Below are 19,923 nucleotides of genomic sequence, written 5' to 3' on the forward strand. Positions count from 1 at the left end.
ATTGTTCTGGGACAAACACTTGGCTTTAATTACAACAGCCCTGGGGTATCTCTCATCTATCAGAGTTCATTTGAATCAGTGATCCCACTGATTAAAAAGAAAAAGTTTACAAAACACTGTATTTCACCATGTGTCTTTCCCTGTGTTTTTCAGGGAAGCCCGGGCTCCTGCAATTCTGCCCACATCTAGGAAGTCAAGAGACTGAAACCAGTGGTCGCACAAATAAAGCTGAGACTCAGCTTAGGTGGTCCAGACCACGTCCTGGCAGCTCGAGGGTGCCTGGGGCGCCAATGAGTTCAAGAGAAGCAGGCAGACAGTGACCAAGTACAGACCGAAACCACCTCCAACACTGACCAAGAGAATCTCATTACCCTTGCAGGCAGGTACGTGACCTCTCACCCTATAGCTACTTTCCTGAAAACTGAGATGTTGCCCCTTTGCCCACTGCTCTTTTCATTCTAAATTTCTTTGAATGAACTCCTCCTGTCTCATGATTTTTTTTTACTTAAAATCTCCAAATGTGTACCTGAAGCCCTGACATCTATTTGGAACTTTAGACCTCTGTATCCAGTTCCCTGCTTTTGTAGCCCTTAGGCACCTTGCATGAGGTTCATCTAATATGCCTTCTTGTCTGGGCCTTAAATCTCTCTCTTGTCCTCAAGTATTTCCCATCTCTGTAAGGCAGAATCACAAGACATCCTGAGATATCCCCACTCTCCTCCCAATACCCAGCCAACTACTAAGGTCTACCAGTTTTGCCTTCTAAATTTTTCTGAGATCCACCTTCCCATTTTTATTACTGGTGACTTGAGCCCTCATCATTTGTCACCTGCACTAGCTTGAGTGTTCCTCACCTAGATTGCGCAGGGTCAGATTTCCACCCTGTGCCCTGCATAGACCTATGTCCTAGAGATGCCTTACATGGGTCCAGCTCCTATCTTTTCCAGATCAATTCCATAACTCACTTCTCTTTGCCATCATTTCCAAATAATTTCCCAAAAATCTCAAGTTGGCTTAGTGGCCCTTCTGTACGCATCCAAAGTACTTTGTGTATCACTCCGGCATGGTATGCATAAAGTTATATTGGAGACTTTTGGTGATGTTTGTTTTGGGGACAGAAACTGGATTTTTCATCTTTGTATCTCAAGTGCCTAGATAATGACTAGATTCTCAATAAAATGATATGAACATGAACTGAACTGACACATAAAAGAAAGCAAAAGTTGTTGGATGAATATTGGAAGCAGGAGCAGAGTCCCAGAACTACTGATAATTTCTTCTCACCTCAGGCACAGGGAGGTGAGCTCTCCTGGGAGCTCCCATATTCAACTTCATTCAGTAGACTTTTATTGGGTACCTTACAGATGTTACAAATACAGCATGAGAAGACCCAGTCCCTGTGGTTAGGAGCAAAACTTTGAAAGGCTGCTTTCTGTCCCCATTTGTTATCTATGTTCTGTATTAAGTCAGCTTTGCATTGTGCCTGGGCTGTGAGCAGTCTACTCTGAGATCATTGCCAGCAGTAACCACCCACCCTGCCAAGGGAAATGACTCATATCAGGACCCATCCACTCCTGTACGTTGATCCTAAAATGTTCTTATGCTGTACTTTTAGTTTATATTCCATGAGCCAATAATGGGGGTGGGGGGGTACTAGCTTATTTTCTTCTTCTTTTCCTAATTTGTGCTCTCCGGGGGTAAAAATTTATCTTAATTTAGTAATTTATGATAAAAAAAATTAAGGTATATATTTTGATATTCTGGTGCCAAAGATATGCTTGAGCCAGTAGTACCCCTGAAATCATTTGTGTAGTCTTATTCTTACCCACAATACTGAAAGGTAAGTGGTAGAAAGTGCTAGAACCATGGATAACCAACACCCCATCTTTCCTGCCATTCAAATCTCAAGGTTGGGACAAGGTTAATGATAGGTTGAAAGGGAAAGCTCACAACTAAGGAGAAATCTACACCTGCTCTGCTTAAGTGTTTCAAATAGGTTTTCTCTAGTTCAGAAAGTGTTGTATGTCAGAGAAGTCCGCAGCCATATAACTGTTACCTGTAATAATTGAGATTACGAACACATGATTTACACAGTGATTTTAAAGTGAATTTGGTGAAAATAACAATTTTTATTCTCTTGTATAAAAAGTCCTCCAAATGAACATATTTAACCAAAAGAGGTTTAAATAGTAAAGACTGGTTTAACTGTGGAGTGCTTCTTAAAGGCTACACTCAGCAAGCATTGGTTCCCAGGTTTGTTACAATTCAGAAAATCTGGGGCACTTCTTTTAAAAGGTTTCCCCTAAGCCCCTACGATGGGGAAATGGTATGCCTGGGGTGCAGTCTTGGAATCTATATTCATTTGATAAACACTTGGGTGATGCTAAAGAAGTTAGTGTTTAGAGATACCCTTAAATACAGAGAATAAAGTCTTTCCAAACAAGTTCGTGAAATTAACTTAAATATTGGTTAATGTGAAACAAGAATGGAACACTTTATATTTTAGAATTATAATGTGGGAGCTCAATTCATGCACCAAGGAGTCCAAGACTATTGTTTTACATAAAAACTTATTTTCTAGCTCCTAGCCTCCTTCTGCTTAGATCTTGAAGACTTAACATCAGCCCTTCCTGGAATCCTTCCAGGGTGGTGGACCAGTTCTAGGTTTTTACACAGGATCAAGGATGGAATAAAGAGGTCCTCTGGCTACAGTCATCAGTCCAGGTCTTTAGGGCTGGCCACGTGACCCTGTACCTCTCAGAGCCCTTTGCTGCTTCTTTTGAAGTATTATGGAGGCAGGAATACATTTTATGGCTGTGTGTGGTCCCCTCTGTCTATATTATTAGTATACAGTTATTTCCTTCTTGGGGTCTTATCACCCTGTCCCATCTCCTCCCCCAGATTTGTTTTCAATAAGCAGGGCCTCACTGCCCCTCTGTCTTCAGGAGAGGTCCACAAGCCTCTCTCTTCTCCACTTTCAATATCAGTTTTTCTAGACTAGATAAAGTCTTTCACACTTCAAGTTTTGCCAAGACGGGGGCTTGTGCTATAAAATCCTAAACCCACACCCCCATTCAAACACAGTCCAGTCCAGGGCTTCTGGGAACCCAAGTCAGCAACAGCAGTGTTTATACTCACCCTCTACCTCTCTTATGAGGCAGCAAGTTAGGTTAGAATGGGAGGAAGGGAAAGGAAAATCTAGGAGAAAAAGTACATGTCATCAAATGTTATCAAAGCCACAATTAAAGGTGTAGAAATTCAGTAAAAAATTAAAATTTCAGTCAAACATTGTATAATTTCCTAGTGGTATCTGATATTCACAGGTATTTTAGAAAAGATGTCATTCCCATCTGATGAAACCTATTTCACCAAATTTGAAACATAACTTTATAGTGTTGGATCATTTGGTTGAAAGGATCAAAAACTCCTAGGTCAAGTAAAAGGAAGTTATTTGAAGGCATTATCAGGTATTATTGAGGGTATTATTAAGAAAGGGCAAAAAAGCAAGGTAGAAGCTTGGGCATGGGAAGGCTGGAACTGTAAGTCAAGAATTAAGATCCCTCTTTTCTCTTATAACGTATAGGGTCTCTCATGTTTGGTTTCCCTGCATATGTCTCTACTATTCTGATTTCTCTAAAACTGGCTTATTCTGTTTCTGTGTAGATTCCATAACTTGAAAATGGTTCTAATGTTGCATTGTATTGGCATCAACCTTGGCTTATCATGAATCTTCACATTAAACCCTTACCTTTGTTCATAAGCCCCACAGTGCCACCATCCCGAATGATCACAAGAGAGAATCAAAATACTTCCATTCTGGTCATTCCATTCCATTCATATCGAATCAACTGTACCCCAGGGATGGCTACTTGCCTTGTGCATCTACTTCTGGATGCTGTGAGTAGAATGGGTTCTCTGTAAAAAGGTACAGGATGTTATGATGATGTGACTACTCAAATTCAAATCTCCATCATTCCTTAATTCTGAAAACAATGATCTGTCAACTTTAAACCTTCTATATGCTATAAGGTTTCACTTTGCCCACAAAATATGATTATATCTTTTATTACGTTGGTAATGTTATAATTAATGATAATTAATTTCAAGATGGAATATCATCTCTAAGTTTATACCAATCCTAGATATATAAACTTGACTTCAGAAACCAACAAACCAGCCCGACAAAAAATAAAAAATACAATAGAGTTAAACACTCTCAATTCCAGATCTCTATTTTAGAGTCGTAAAACATTTTTTTGTCAAACCAAAAGCCTCTCTACGGTTGAGAGTAAGAGACAATATTAGTTAATGTTTATAAGTGCCAAATAAATTTTATTTTAATTTTTATATCTTTCAGGTGACAATCTAGCCATCTATAAATTATTTTTCATCACAAATTTTCTTAAAGCAAAGGTAACTTAAATGTATTTTAAAAGGCCTCTGACACTAGGTGGCACCAAATAGCCACAATTCATAGACTATCCTAAAACCAAAGGCGGGCTATCTAAGAACTATCATTCTTTCTTTGCTTCTAATTTATAAAAATTAAAAACAAATTATTTGTTCTTTTTTTTAGAAAAAGCAGGAAAAACTAAATTTTTTTCTAAATAAATAAAATTTACTATGATTCCTTTTTAATAAGTTGAAATGTATTCATTCATGTAGCCTATTAATAAATTCATGGTAACATTATTCATTGGATTTCAAAATATGGTGTTGTGTTCTTCTACTAAATGATTGCAGAATTAGAAATACTCATTTTTTATTTTGTTTTAAAATATGTAAGATGGCCCATTCTAGACATGTGTGCGTGTGTGTGTGTGTGTGTGTGTGTGTGTGTGTGTTTAAGATCTAGTTTTGCTGAATGTAATCCCTGTCATTACAGAATGTGCCTTTATTTTAATAGTGATGTTCTCAGTCTAAGGATGCATTTGGATTATGATATAGGTGCTGTGGCAAGAGATGCTCCTCCCCACCTACACTTGTAAATTTCCCTCTATAATACAGGGCTCACCACACTACTTTAGGTTTTTGTCACCTCAAGGTTTGACTACTGCCATGTCCTCTACCTTGGTTGACAGAGGAAAAGCCCTGGAATATTCAGCTAGTACAGAATGTGACAGCTTGTCTGTTTAGCAATGCCAACCACACAGAGCACATTATACGGATGCTCCGTGCATAGCTCTGGCTTCCAACAGTCATTCTAGGTGTTCATTTTAATTTATAAAGCTCTCCATGGCCTAGGACTTGTAAGTAAGTTATATGACGTCCTCATTCCCTAGCCTGGCAGTTAAAGGAATTTACCAGGTTGTCCCAGATGGGATGATGAGCTCAAAGTTAGAGGTCCTGGACTCTACTACTCAATCTCATTTTCTGGCTTGAAAAGAACTCATTCTGCCATTCTTCATGATCAGAATTTTTTGAAAATGTGGGTCCTTAATTTAGATTGTATAAATAGTGTTTACTTGTGTAGGAAGGAGACAGGGACTAGCAGAACACAGGGTCATTTCAGTTTTCTCTGCTGATGGAAATATTCTAGCAGTAGGTGTCTATTACAAAAATTACATGAAAAATGAAATTAACAGAATAGCATAAACCAGTTTAAATGTACCATAGTTCTTTCTGATTGTCATTCAGCAAAGGTTTGTTGAATGTTGAGTATGATTAAGATAAGAGATTGCAAGACACTGAGGCAGTTATATAAAACTACAGTTATTAAGTGGATAATTGTAACAAATATAAACAATAGGATTGAAAGAGAAGTTTTTTATTGGAATTATACAGTATGTTTCCAAATAAGTTTTTGCTTTGGTAGAATATAAAATAAAGAAAAATGTAAATACCTCAAGATAATAAACTTGCCTATATTTCAAGCAACTAAAAAACCTGGTAACTAAATTCAGTATGGATAAGTAAAAATAAATTATCTTGAATATTTTTAACACATAATACATACATATTGTGTGTGCGTAATTTTCTCAATCAGCAACTACTGATTAGAAGAAAACAAGGGCTTAGCAGGTGTTCTATTTCAAATCTGTGCCTTTTTCAGGGGCATGCATTTCAAATTTCTTCTACATCCTGAAAAAGAAAAGCAGGTCAATTAGGGTATATTCTCCCGATCAGAATCTAGCATATCTGGGGAAGATTCATGATTTCCTACTTTGAAACATGAGTTAATTAAAAGGCTCTCTCCACATTTACCATTTAAAAAATAGGTTTTAAAATAATGGCTGGGGAAACAGCAGTAAGAGAAATGAAATGTTAATATGTACACACTTCCTTTAATTATACTAGAGCTATGTTTTCTTTAATCAGTGGTAGTGACAGTAAACAGATATTTTTACTGCCAGTGAGAATGACTTTTACAAAGGTTAGAACTTTAAGATGGAAAGAAATTTTTGCATAAACAAAAGCAGTGTTTATTTTAATAAATTTCGAATATTAAGTCTTTTAAGTTACTGTCCTACAAAAGAAGTCTACACCTACTCTAAAGCCCCTTCTGTTTCACCTGCTTCTATCATCTCTCCTTTCACTGTCTGTCATTACTTGTATTTTTCTCTTTTCTGAATCAAAAATAGCTTTCTATTTGGTTTCCTGATTTTCTTCAGCCAGAATGTCTTTCAGCAACTGCTTTTCCAGGAGTGATGGAAATGTACCCACAAGATACATCCTTGAACACTTCTGCCTCATGTTTGTTAGGGTTGCCCAGCTGATAGAGAGACTGTTAAGCTTCAGTTTGGACGTCGTCTGTTTCCACATAAAGCTGACACAGAAAAACTGATAATGAGTTTTCTTTTTCAACATAACTTTGGCTTTTCGGGGTCTTTTCTGGTTCTATACAAATTTTAGGATTGTTTGCTCTAGTTCTGTGAAGAATGCTGGTGTTAACGAGCATTCATTTCAATGGCCACTGACTCCTCTCTAGAGCTACGTTATTAGAGATAATGTATTGCATGTGTATAAAAATGCAGGAAGCAACTGATGAAATTTGTTCTGTTGCAAAGTCTGTAGTCCCAGAAGCAAACCGTATACTTTACTACTATATTATACCTATAATGTGTAGAACTGCCTGATACTAAGACAGCTGCTAAAAGGCAGAGGGGGAATTTCACAAAAACATCATCTTGAATACATCACTTTCACATAGCCAAATATCTGTGCACTGTTGTTGACCCACTACAAAAATAACATGGATTTTGATTGAAAACATATCATTAAAAACATATCCAGAGATGGCTAAAGCAAATCCTCTTGGTTTTGTTTCATAAACTTCATTTCCAAGAATAATGGCTAATATTTTTAGAAAATTTACTCAATGTATCAGAAACCAGACTGAGCATCTTACCTCCGTTATCTATTATTATTTGTAAGATGCTATCAGTTGGGATTTATTACATACACAAATGTTGGCCAGCTCACACAGATGAACTGTCTTAGATTTGAACCCAGACATTCAGATAAGAGAGGCTGTATTTTAAATCATTTCAAGATAGAGTTCTGTATTTAATAGCATAGCTTTCATACCAGTAATTAAGGTTTTTTAACCAACAGGTAAAGCCTTATTTTTCATATTATTATTGTTCATCACTATGAAAACCTCTTTTTACTGACTTCATTTTCATTTCATCTTAACTATTCTTTTTCTTTATGCAACAATTCATGAATATATCCTTATTGGAGAATATTTAAGTAGCAGGTATAAAAGATCAAAGTCCCTCTCACTTCTCCAGTCTGAGTTCCCATTTGAAAGACAACATATGTCAAAATTCTGTTGTACGCCCTTTCAATCCTGTTGCTGAGAACTAACACACATACATATAGAAATATTTTCTGAAAACCCAATTGTACTTTGCCCATTTCTCCTAGTACCCCTTCAATCACTGAACATACATACCCATTCACAATAGAAATACCATTTTCATGTATTCTTAATTATACTATACCCATTCTTCCAATATTATTTTTAATAACTATGTCTTACATCTTCCTTGGTAATCTTCCACATTTTTTTCAGCTGTTTCTAACATTTCATCATTCGGATGCAACACATTTCAAATTCCTTACCTACTCAACAAACATATAGGGTGTCTTTACTTTTATTTTTCTATTATAATAGAAAAATCAGAAAGTGACATTCTAATACATATTACCACGGTACACACAAGTGGGTCTTTGTTTCAAATATATTCATAGGGGGTGTCTGGGTGGCTCAGTTGGTTGAGTGTCTGACTCTTGATTTTGACTCAGGTCATGATCCCAGAGTTGTGGGATCAAGCCCTGTGTCAGCCTCCAGTCTGCTTGAGATTCTCTCTCTCACCCTCTCCCTCTCACCCCTACTTGTGTTTTCTCTCTCTCTCTCTAAAATAAAAATAAAATAAAAGAATAAAATAAAATAAAATAGATTCCTAGAATGTTGGCCTAAGAGTATGTATATATATATACTATACATATGTATATATGTATTATATTATAATTTGTATTATGCATACATTAAGTTAAGAGGTTAAAGTAAAAATACAGACTTCCAGCTCATCTTTAAAATCAGAAGATCTGGCACGACCAAGTCTATATTCCTTAGTGAAATGATGTCAGCACACTTACATAAAGCAGGGCTATACCACCTACATGGAGTGTGCCTTCCCCCATCTGCCCTGAGATGGCCTAAGTTTCTCAATTCTATTTCCTCCAAAGCCCTAAGACAGTTTGACCACTGAATTGACTACTCCTTAGCATATAAAATTTTAATCTAATATTTTTAAATTAAAATTTCACCTTTTATTTGCTTTCTCCATTAAGCCAATGGGTCACCAAGCTCATTTAATTTGCAACAGTGGAAAACATGGTATCATCAGATGATTTCTTCAAAGAATATATATACTTTTTAAAAAAATTTTTAATGCTTTTTATTTATTTTTGAGAAAGAGAGAGAGCATGAGCAGGGAAGGAACAGAAGCTCCAGGTTCTGAGTAGGCTCCAGGTTCTGAGCTGTCAGCACAGAGCCCAATGCTGGGCTCAGACTCTTGAACCAAGAGATCATGACCCGAGCCAAAGCTGGACTCTTAACAGACTGAGCCACCCAGGCGTCCCAAGAATATATATGCTTAATCAATAGTTTAGAGCCACTTCTTTTTGGTTTTTCTGATGATACAAATTGTTTTGATGTATGACCAATATTTTATTGGGAACTTTTATTTCTATATATAACAAATGAATCAATTAATACCAGATTCAACTGAAGATATTTGAATTAGACATTTTCACTGAAGTCGATGGAATATTTTAAACTTGACACTCATTTAAAATAACAAATACCAAAACTATTTTAATTGACACTTTAAAATCTCACAGACTGTTGTATACTAAATTATCTCCTTAATACCTTGAACAGTGACCTCCTTGAATTATAAGTTACTTTTCTACAAATGGTTTTATTTTGTTTTGTTTTGCAGTCTCCATTTCGCAAAGGACAAGTGGCCACAACTGTGCTTTTCTGTGTCATGCAAGGGCAGAGGAATTTCCCTTATATCTGTCAACCAAAGTTGGCAGTTGGAGGAGAATTCTCTCAATGGTGGGTAAGGGTTACTGCTGGGGGTGCAGAGGGACTTTCTCTGTCTCCGGGTGAAGAGAATCTCTATGGCTAGAGAATAGCTCCTTGTAGCCTAAACAAAAGGAAGACCTGATCAGTGGAATCAAGGATAGATATGTTCATTTATTTCCATGTTCTCCTTTTCCTATCGTATGTGAATTCTTATTAAGAAGACAAATATAGGGGTGCCTCGGTGGCGCAGTCGGTTAAGCGTCCGACTTCAGCCAGGTCACGATCTCGCCGTCAGTGAGTTCGAGCCCCGCGTCGGGCTCTGGGCTGATGGCTCAGAGCCTGGAGCCTGTTTCCGATTCTGTGTCTCCCTCTCTCTCTGCCCCTCCCCCGTTCATGCTCTGTCTCTCTCTGTCCCAAAAATAAATAAACGTTGAAAAAAAAATTAAAAAAAAAAAGAAGACAAATATAAAATTCTAAGCTATTAAATTTTTATGCAAGAATTATGAGTTAGCAATTCCATGTATACAGTCATCATCATCTCTGCCTCAAATAATTTCTCATGGTCCTTTTGAATTCATTACTTTCAAATATCCAGTAGCATCTCCAGTGTGCCAGAGGCTGTACTAAGTGCCAGTTACAAAAGGGTGAGGGAGGCAGACTAGACCTCTGCCATCATGCGACTTGCATTCGACTAAGAGAGAGAAATAATAAGCACACATATACTTGTTGAACTAATTAACTAGCTAACTAATGAAGAAGATACTTCTGATAATGATAGGGTGCTACGAAGCCCAGCAAAGGGCGTGAGAAGATGAGATGATGTAGAGAGTGGAAATACAAATTAACACTTCGAAAATTATTTTACTTAGCTCATTTTTTACAGAACCATCCTTAATTATAGGCACCTTAATTCTATATGGATTTTTGTAAAGTAGAATGCACTTATACAAAAGAAATAGGATAGTGAAGGGTTGGAAGAAGATGCCCTATAAGGAATGGCTCAAAGATAGGCTGATATTTGGATTATAAAAGAAAATTGTGCAAAGAGAAGCATGGAACCTAGGTTTAGATAATTTGGAAAGTTGTCACCAAATAAAAGGAACAGAACAATTTTATGTTTCATATAGGAAGAACTAGATTAGGAATAATAAGAGAAAAGACAAAATTCATATGTATTGGACCTTCACTATGTACCCAGAACTGTATGCTGTTTTACAAATATTTGATATTATTATGATTCTTTTGATATTTTTTCTTTTATTCCTTTTTATCAGAGCGCCGAGTTCCATGAAGTTAAAAAACACACTCAGGGGCGCCTGGGTGGCACAGTCGGTTAAGCGTCCGACTTCAGCCAGGTCACGATCTCGCGGTCCGTGAGTTCGAGCCCCGCGTCGGGCTCTGGACTGATGGCTCGGAGCCTGGAGCCTGTTTCCGATTTTGTGTCTCCCTCTCTCTCTGCCCCTCCCTCATTCATGCTCTGTCTCTCTCTGTCCCAAAAATTAAAAAACAAAAACAAACAAACAAAAAAAACCCAAAAAACATTGAAGAAAAAAAAAAAACACTCAGATTCCCACAGATAGAGAATGGTGAAGCTGGAATTTGGCCTTGAACCTTTCCCAAAGCTAACGTTCTTTTCTCTGACACCTCTGCTCCTTCCTGGTTTTGGCTTAATATAAAACAGAACTTTCTAACATCTAAAACTGCCCCACCTGGTGAAGTACTGGACTTCCCATTACTGAACCGTCACTGAAGAGGTACTTGGGTGAGATTCTTGCACTGTGTGGAAAGCTACCCGTAAGGGCTCCTACAATCCTTGGAGACTTCAATTTGCACTAACTGAATTAGGAAGTCATAGTCTCTAGCACCCTCTCCAATTGGTAGGAACTATACACATCAGCACAGTTTACTTCACAGGATTAGCAAATCATCACCTGTTAGAGATCTGGTCCCTGCAGGATTTGGAAGCCTGTTCCAGAAGTGGGAAACCCTGAAACAGAATGAGACGACTGTGTTAGACACCAAAGGGAAGTGGGCGAGCCCCATAGAAAAACCGTACCTAGTCCACAGTTTTGACTAGGACCAGATTGCAAAACACCTTCCCAATTCTGGTATGGTTTTCATTTTCTGAGGTTGTAATTACCTGGTGAAATCGGGTCTAAATATTGGAGACCCAGCAAGAATGAAAAAAATATTTTATAATATCAGGGATTTTCGTTTAGACATTTTTGGTAAACACCTCATCAAATAGGACACAAACAGGACATTTCACATTTCACATTGCTTTTATCTATCAGTAATGACTGGCATTTCCACCTCCATTAAAATTATCAAAAAGCCATAATATCTTCAGTGTAATAACTGGTTCTTTTGAGTTGACAAAACTTACCACATACCCTTTAAGTCTTAGTTTTAAGTCTGTGGTGAGTTTTTAATTCAAACTAAACTTAAAGTTTTAAAGCCATTTTAAAAACCCAACTGTGGAATCTAACACTCAGTGTTCAGTGGTTAAGAACTTCGTAGTTTGATTTTGTGCTATATGGACACATACGTATCTCTTTATTGGTGTTAAATGTATAGGCCATCAATGTCCTCCACTGACTATTTTCAACATGTTACTGAATTGTTTCAAAGAAGAGACTAATCAGCTTTTGCTCCATATTTTATGATTTTTATAGAATTTTTAGCTTAATTAAGTTGTAATTGAATTTTATTTACTTACGTTCTGTTTTGCAGGATTAAATAATCCTAGTTGCCACAGTTTCTCATTATTGCATCCATGAGTCCTGCTTTACCTTCAAACACAGTTTGGCCTTCATTGGCCCTCTTAATTACATATTTGAAGACAGGCGACACTGAAGTTGGGACTCACTTAGCTAATGAGATTGGACCAAATCATGGCCCAGGGTGAGTTGGTTTGCTAATTTCTTAGAATTACTAGTGCTAGTCTGGAAACTTTAAGAGTGATGTAAAAGAGGCAAAATTAAGGTAGTTTGCCTTTAGTTCCACTTGAGTTTGGGAACCTGGCATTAAAGAGGCCAACCAGAATCCAAATGAATATTAATTTAACAATTAATGAGCAGAATACAGAATGCGGTAGGGAGGGGGAGCATCTTCAGAAAGGCTATCAGTGCATTTTTGTACTTTCCACCATTCTCCAAACTTTAATTTGTGAAGACATGTTTCATCACATTTTCAAATTAGCCTAGATTCTATAAATTTTTCTTTTTCATTAATTTTGCCTGCAAGGTATATACAGCTGCCAAATATTTCATGTAATAATTTTATATCACCAATTCACATATAATAAAAGAAAAATAGCATTCTTCTCATCCAAGCACATGCACACACATACACACACACACATATATCTAGTGATTTAGCAAAAAAATGTTTTGCAAGGACTATTAGCCATGTATCATGTTGAAATTATTAAAATATAATAAAATAATGTTCTATTATTAATATTTATACTAATAATAAAAGGCTAACACTATATGTATGAAAAACAAAGTCATATTACCATCGTCAAATATGCAGGTGATTTTACCAATAAAAGCAGTATAAATATAAGTAGCATAATGCAAGAAACATCATTACCATTCATTAAATCAACAAATATTTATATTTTTCCTAGATGTTCTGTTAGGATATGAGAACATACTGATGAATAAAACTGTTCCTGCAATTGAAAATCTCATCTTCCAGCAGAGAAAGAGACATAAACAGATGATTTTTAAAACAATGTGCTATAATGGCTCTCAAAGAGTGGTCTGCAGACCAGCATCAGTAGCATCCCCTAGGAACTTAGACTTGCAAATTCTGTTTGCACTGCAGACCTACCGAATCAGAATCTCTCCACAGGATATTGATAAAGTTTGAGAACCACCTTGCTACATTTTTACGTAATCCATAGTGAGTAAAATATATGAATACAGATGCTGTTGCTTAGGGGACCTTTAAAAGTGTGACACAGAGAGTATCAAGTCTCTCAAATAATGATGATCTATTTTCAGTTCTTTCCTCTGGCGGGATGAGACTTTTTCTGATAATGGGAATGTAAGAGATACCTTAAAGTAGGGTTCAGAGGGGCGCCTGGGTGGCGCAGTCGGTTAAGCGTCCGACTTCAGCCAGGTCACGATCTCGCGGTCCGTGAGTTCGAGCCCCGCGTCAGGCTCTGGGCTGATGGCTCGGAGCCTGGAGCCTGTTTCCGATTCTGTGTCTCCCTCTCTCTCTGCCCCTCCCCCGTTCATGCTCTGTCTCTCTCTGTCCCAAAAATAAATAAACGTTGAAAAAAAAATTAAAAAAAAAAAGTAGGGTTCAGAGATGCCCAATCAGAAGATACCCTTCCAAGGTGGGTAGGTGATTGGAACCAGAAAGCATATATTTTGCTGTGCTCCCTTGACCTAGTTACTTACCTGGGTTTATAAAAATGAACTTGGGAACTTTCAGCAGTGCATAAATGGACTGAATCTAAATACCTCCTGAGGTACAAAATGCCAATAAGAACTGTTCTGTCTCACAACAAGACAGAGACCACAGGTGGTGATGGTGAAGATGCCCCAGAGAGAAGGCCCAACACTTCAGTGTCAAGTCAGACTAATGCCAATAGTCCCCAGAGGCCACAAATGGACCTTGACAGGAACAGACACATATTCTGAACCTGGCTTTGCTTACCTGGTGGTAGATGCAAGTCCTCAGGGTAATATAGAAAGAACCCAACAGAAAATACTGCACCATTTTGGGCCGAGTCACATTTCTTCAGACCAGGAAGCACACTTTACAGCCCATAAATGTCCAATAACGGGCAAAGAAATGTCATCCTTCAAGGGATGGTTTGATAGAAAATTAGAAAGGGTAACTGAAATATTTGTTTTCTGAAATGGGGGGGCAGGTAAAGACCTAAAGGGAAGGCTTACACAACTTCACAAGTGTGTGCTCACACTCAGTAGGAGAGAAGGTTAAGAGAGGATCTCCATTAGATTCCTCAGCTTTCTAAAGGATATGAGGAAGAGGAGGTGGGGAGGACACTAGCAGGACTATACAATCCTTCCCACAGGAGGAGGGTATTGGGATGATGATACTTTTCTCATTCTCCCCCCAAAGTACTTCAACTTTCCTTTTTCCTACCAGATGCAGTAGTAAACCAGGGCTGTCGCTGTGGGCCCTGGAAAGAGCGATGATCCCTCAGTAAGAAACTGGAACTATACCTTTGAAAATTTATGTCAGGAGGTGCCTGGGTGGCTCAGTCGGTTGGACGTCCAACTTCGGCTCAGGTCATGATCTCGCGGCCCGTGAGTTCGAGCCCCTCATCAGGCTCTGTGCTGACGGCTCAGAGCCTGGAGTCTGCTTCGGATTCTGTGTCTCCTTCTCTCTCCTACCCTCCCCCGTTCATGCTCTGTCTCAAAAATAAATAAACATTTAAAAAATTTTTTAAAAATAAAATTTATGTCAGAATTTCTGGGCCTGATGAGGTGAACTTTGCATTTATCCCATCGGGCAAAACTGTGTTGACAGTCAACTGGGTTGACGAGTGGTCAAGATAGCCCATTAGTTCTGTCCTTACTCTATATGAAAAGAAGTAGGCTGAGCAGGAGGCACTTGTTGGACTAAGATGGCCAGTATTACTTCTGCAATCTGGACTGGCATCATGGCTGAACTTAACATCCTTCCCAAAGGTGAAAAAATTTAGATTTGAATTTAGTACAGAAGGAAAAATAGTCACTAAGAGAATGAACAAATGGATTATTCAATGAGGAAAATCCAATATTATATTGCTTCCTCAAAAGGCTCATAGCAAGAGATGATATCATCTCCTAATTTAATTATGCCAAATATCTGAAAGGATGAAGCCACTTCTGCTTTCAGAATCTTGTAAGAGTGAATAGAAGTCTGCAAACCTGAGTGGCATCTCAGGCAGATGGGAGACATTTTGGTCATACAATATATAATGATGGACTGGACTAATTGTTAATGACTGAGTAGTAGTCCATTATTGTGCTAATATCTCTTGACCAGTTTTTTCAGTTTATATCTACTACTGTCCTGTGAAATGTTGTAACACTGGCACTGTATGTAGGATTGTAGTCCTGATATTGATGGTCAAGGGTGTTGGGAAACTAGTTAAAGCCTCCTCAGCATGTAATACTTGTGGAAAATGACTGGCCTGAGAGAGAACTGCATTTAGCTAACCATCAGCAAAATCCTACCCTAAATTGTTCTACACAAATTCATCACAAGATACAAATAGTGGTAAATCTAAGGACAAAAATATGAAAATGTATGTAATGGCTTTATAGGATGGATTAACTTTTTCTTAAAATCTATCCTTACCCCCACATCATCTCCTCCAAATGTTAGGCATATTTATAATGATACTATTGCTGTGTCTGCTATATTAAATGTAGATGCCCAGACAAAAATAATTGTTTTGTTTTAAGACAGCCGTGGCCAAATGCTGGTTGTGACCTGTGTGGTAAAGAATTTGGCATGGCCTGAAGGTCGGGCCTTTGCCTTCAGTTCCTAGGAAGTAATCTATGTCATAAGTAATAGAAGTGTCCTTGTTTAGTGTGGGGACTGGCCACACTGGATCTTGTGTGGTCTAGGGCACAGACAACATCCTAGGGTGCAGGCTGGCCATGCCAGAAAGGTCAGCAACGTAACTGAGAGTAGGGGCTTTGGATCACACAGTATCAATTAGCCTCGAGACCGAAGTCTAGCACATGGGAAATCAATCAAACAATCTATGAATCATACCTACAAAATGAAGTCCCAATAAAGATTTTGAACACCAAAGCTTGTCTAAGCTTTCCTGGTTGACAATGCTTCAGGTATATTGTCACACATCAGTGCTGGGACAGTAACATATCTTGATTCCATGGGGAGAGGACAGTGAGGGCTTCATATCTGGAAACTTACTGGACTCTGCTCTATGTGTCTCTTCCTTTGATTTTAATACTTTCAATCCATATTATTTTTCTACGATAAACTGTAACTAAGAGTGTAATAGTTTTTGGTGAGTTCCATTAGTACTTCTAGTGAATTATCAAAACTGAGGGGTGCCTGGGTGGCTCTGTCAGTTAAGTGTCCAACTTGGGCTCAGATCATGATCTTGTTGTTCTTGAGTTCAAGCCCCATATAGGACTCTACACTGACTGTGTAGAGCTTGCTTGGGATTCTCTCTCTCTCTCCCTCCCTCTTTCTTTCTTTCTTTCTTTCTTTCTTTCTTCTTTCTTTCCTTTCTTTCTCTCTCTCTGTCCCTCCCCCACTTGCACTCTCTCTCTCTCAAAAATAAATAAACTTTGAAAAAAACTGAGAGTGACTTTGGGAACACACTGATCATATATTTGGTGTTAGAAATGAAGGTAGCCTTGGAAACAGTGCCCTCTAATTGTACAGTTGGCTTTACCTCCTCAGAATTCTTTATTTTTTTGTGATTATTTATGATAAATGTATGAAATTTTCATGGTACATTGTGAGATCGGTGACTTTAAAATCCTAAGTAAAAGATCGCATTGAGGCATTTATATAGGGGTATTTGGCCTGTATAGAACTTACCAAAAAAACCAAACCAAACAAACAAAAAAAACCCACCAGCATAAAGATTCATGGTGTAGCCTGGAGTCAACAAGGCTAGGAAGCAGTCGCTCTTCTAGAATTTTGTCTGAGCATACTCTGTACCGGTAGAGCAAAGAAAAAAGAGCTGGAAACCCAGAGGATATACAATTATGCTTGAGGGACTTCATTGGGAGCTTTCTAGGGTTATAATGACATTTATGACATTTATGTATGCATGCATGTTTGTCCGTTCAAATGGCAATTCTATGCCAGAAGATAAGTTATATGTGGAGTCCTAGGATCTGGTTTTGATGAGTAGCTACAATATATATAACATCAGTGAGTGCAATTCTTGGCAAGACTTGGACAAGTCCCTTAAGTCTGCTTTGATTTAGTTAATTGGGATAGTATCTACTCTGCCTGCCAACTTCAGCAATGTTGTTGTGAGGCTCAGAAAACACAATGTCAAAGCAATTTATAAACTGAAAAGTCCCATGTAAGATCTTAATATTCTGTGCCTTTGACAGTGCATTTCTCATTTGCTTTCCCCAGGAAAAAAGCTCTTGGAACCCTAAACTACCTCGCCTACATGCATTTGAAGAAACTTTTATAGTTTTATCTCATTTGTTTACACTCCTCAGTGGGATTTGATTTGAAGGAAAAATTCTGCTGCTTGAAATATTTTTTAACATTCTTTAAAACATTCTGGACTGAAATGTGGCATATGATTAATCCTTATGTAATTTTCCTCTTAACCTAAATCCTTTTCTTTCAGCACATGTCTTCAATGAATTGTGGCTTTTTTTTTCTGCAATAGGCTTCATTTAATAAATTTTCTACTATGTTTATAACCAGATACAGTATTAAGTGGCCTCATTCATTTATTAAAATGCATTTATTCAATACATATTTATTAGGTCCTGTCCATATACGATACACAATCTATGAGGCCTCTAGAGAAACAAAAGAATTGGTCCTTGCTTTAAAGGAGCTTAGAATCTAATGAAAACTATTCAGAAAAATACACGAAGATATTTTCGTTAATAAGTATAAACAAAGTGCAGTGGGGGCTTGGGAGGAGTAATCAAACCTGCCCCCAGGTTAGCAAGGAGGGAGCGCAATCTAGGCAAAGGATACACCAAAGCAAAGGCAAAGGATACACCAAAGGCAAAGTTCCCCCAAATCTGGGAACTGCAGGACAGTAATGTTGAAGAGTGAAATCTGGGTGTGGAGGTAGGAAGAAAGGACAAGGTGTAGAAAAAGGCAAACTGAGACCAGAGGTGGAAGCAGCGGACACAATGGCCTTTTGGGATGAACAGAAGATTTTAGATTTCATTCTGCATCTATGCAGAGCTATAGGAAAATTTTGAACATGATAGCAATTCCTTCCCAACCTATTTGGGTTTTAATATGTATCATATAAATCAATATCTTATGTGTGAGATCATATTTGTTTTCAGTCACAAAAGTATGTGTCAGATGAACGAATGGATGGAAGGATGGATGCATGTTGTTCCCCAGATCTCAAACCTGGGGCACACATATTACTTTGTGCAATTCCATTCACCTTAGCATTAAAATACTTAGAAATAAATTTAATCAAGGAGATGAAAGATCTGGATGCTAAGAACCATAAGATGTTGATAAAAGAAATTGAAGACACAAATGGAAAGATGTCCTGTGTTCGTGGATCAGAAGAATTAATATTGTGAAAATGTCCAAAACATAAGAAATAACAAGTGTCGGTAAGGATGTGGAGAAAAAGGAACGTTTGTGCACTGTTGGTGGGAGTGTAACTCAGAGAAACCTTTATGGTAGACAAAATGGAACTACCATATGACCCAGCAATTATACTTTTGGATATTTACCCAAAGGAAATGACACATAACTTGAAAAGATACATGCACTGCCTTGTTCAATGCAGCATTATTTATAATAGCCAGGATAAGGAAACATCCTAAGCACGTCAATCAAGGGATGATCAGAGATACAGAGCACAGATTGGTGGTTACCAGGGTGGGAAAATGGGTAAAAGAGGTCAAAAGGTACAAACCACCAGAGATAAAATAAATAAGTCACAGGGATGTAATACACAGCACAGCAACTATAGTTAATAATATCCTATTATATATTTGAAAGTTTCTAAGAGAGTAAATTTTAAATGTTCTCATCACAAATAATAAATTGTAATTATGTGAGATGATGGAAATTTTAAATAACCTTATTTTGATTATCATTTTGCAATATCCAAGTGTACCAAATCAACTCTTTGAACACCTTAAACTTACATAATGTTATATGCCAATCATACATCAGTAAAGCCCGGAAAAGTAATTTATCTTTAAAAATTCACCTAAATTTGACAACCTAAAGCATAGGACGATTAGCAATTATATTTCAGTTTTTTTACCAGATGATAAAATTAAGGTTTCAGGAAAATGTGTCCTATTTCTTTTATGCCTTAAGATGCCGTTATCCTCCAAAATGCAAACACACACCCACACACACACACACACACACACTGACTTCTGCCCAGAGGTTACTTGCTGTTCAATTTGCAAAACACAGACCTGCTCCTGGGCTATATACTGGGGTACAGGCCTCTGCCCAGGTGGCTTTGCCCTCCCGTTACTGGGACCATAGTCAGGCTTTCTCATCTATCCAGTAACTTTCTTTTTATAATTGCATCATCACTTCTTTTCTTTGTGTTCAAGGCTCTGGCCACTGATCACCATCTGTAAGGAAAAAGTCTCATTTTTCCATTATTATACACACAGCCCAGTCCCTTTATTCTTTTTTTTTCAACATATACTCTCACTCCCCTTCAC

The 19,923-nt window shown here is 37.7% G+C and overlaps 1 long non-coding RNA gene across 1 annotated transcript in view; it reads left to right on the forward strand.

Moving 5' to 3' along the window:
• The window catches only part of LOC111559534, a 327,598-nt gene extending 312,711 nt beyond the window's left edge, over positions 1-14,887 (forward strand). The window contains exons 15-19 of the long non-coding RNA XR_006594441.1: positions 154-383; positions 3,762-3,897; positions 9,453-9,571; positions 12,275-12,445; positions 14,672-14,887. This is a non-coding gene — a long non-coding RNA (uncharacterized LOC111559534). The remainder of the gene's footprint in view (positions 1-153; positions 384-3,761; positions 3,898-9,452; positions 9,572-12,274; positions 12,446-14,671) is intronic.
• The last annotated feature ends 5,036 nt before the right edge of the window (positions 14,888-19,923 follow it).

This window comes from Felis catus, chromosome A2 (assembly GCF_018350175.1).
Source record: "Felis catus isolate Fca126 chromosome A2, F.catus_Fca126_mat1.0, whole genome shotgun sequence".
NCBI classification, from domain to species: domain Eukaryota; kingdom Metazoa; phylum Chordata; class Mammalia; order Carnivora; family Felidae; genus Felis; species Felis catus.